The 1,377-nt window shown below is 39.9% G+C and overlaps 1 pseudogene; it reads left to right on the top strand.

Annotated features, from left to right (window-relative positions):
- The first annotated feature begins 549 nt into the window (after positions 1–549).
- Positions 550–867, top strand: LOC111541154 (annotated as a pseudogene).
- Positions 868–1,377: the final 510 nt, after the last annotated feature.

Here is a 1,377-nt window from a genome sequence, read left to right as displayed (position 1 = left end):
CATGATAGGCCCCAGTGTGTGATGTTCCCCTTCCCGAGTCCAAGTGAGCTCATTGTTCAGTTCCCACCTATGAGTGAGAACATGCGGTGTTTGGTTTTCTCTTCTTGTGATAATTTGCTAAGAATGATGGTTTCCAGCTGCATCCATGTCTCTACAAAGGACGCAAACTCATCCTTTTTTATGGCTGCATAGTATTCCATGGTGTATATGTGCCACATTTTCTTAATCCAGTCTGTCACTGATGGACATTTGGGTTGATTCCAAGTCTTTGCTATTGTGAATAGTGCCGCAATAAACATACGTGTGCATGTGTCTTTGTAGTAGCATAATTTATAATCCTTTGGGTATATACCCAGTAGTGGGATGGCTGGGTCATATGGTACATCAGACTTTTGCACATACACTATATATATATATATATATATATATTCCCCCCCCCAAAAAAAACTAGCTTTTGGATTTATTGAAAAATTGTACTATCGCTTCTTCTGCCGCTCCTGGTGCTGCTTGTGTGCTCGTTCGGTGCGGACCTGGTACCTCTTTTGTGAAATGGCAGCTGAGGAGACGACGGCGCTCCCCACGGCGGACGAAAAGCCCAAGGAAGGAGTCAAGACTGACAACAACGATCATATTAATTTGAAGGTGGCGGGGCAGGGTAGTTCTGCGGTGCACTTTAAGATTAAGAGGCATACACCACTTAGTAAACTAATGAAAGCCTATTGTGAACGACAGGGATTGTCAATGAGGCAGATCAGATTCTGATTTCATGGGCAACGAATCAATGAAACAGATACACCTGCACAGTTGGAAATGGAGGATGAAGATACAACTGATGTGTTCCAACAGCAAATAGCAGGTGTCTACTGAAAAGAGAACCTGCTTCTTTACTCCAGAACTCTATTCTTTAAAGACCAATATTACATTTGCAATTAGAAAACTGCAATTTGGTTCCACCACATCCTGACTACTACAGTATAGTTTTCTCTATTCTTTCATTTCCCCTTCCCCATTCCTTTATTGTACATAAAGGAACCGGTGTACGTGCACAAGCATATTGCATTTTTTTTTTAAACCAAACAGCCAATGGTATGTTTCGACTGACGTCAAACTGACGTCAAGTGGAGACAGGATGGGGAAAAATACTGATTCTGTGAAAATACCCCCTTTCTCCATTAGTGGCATGCTCATCCAGCTCTTATCTTTATATTCCAGCAAGTTATTTTGCTCTCACTGTTTTAACAAAAAAAAAACAAAAAACAAAAACAAAAACAAAAACAAAAACATAAAACTCCTTGCATACCCTGTTCAATTGGAGAATTTTAATGTTTTTCATTTATCATTGTAAAACCAAGGACAATTGTATAACGTTTTTGTACA

The sequence above is a fragment of the Piliocolobus tephrosceles genome, chromosome 5, assembly GCF_002776525.5.
Source record: "Piliocolobus tephrosceles isolate RC106 chromosome 5, ASM277652v3, whole genome shotgun sequence".
Taxonomy (NCBI): domain Eukaryota; kingdom Metazoa; phylum Chordata; class Mammalia; order Primates; family Cercopithecidae; genus Piliocolobus; species Piliocolobus tephrosceles.
This window is presented reverse-complemented; position numbering and strand designations above follow the sequence as displayed.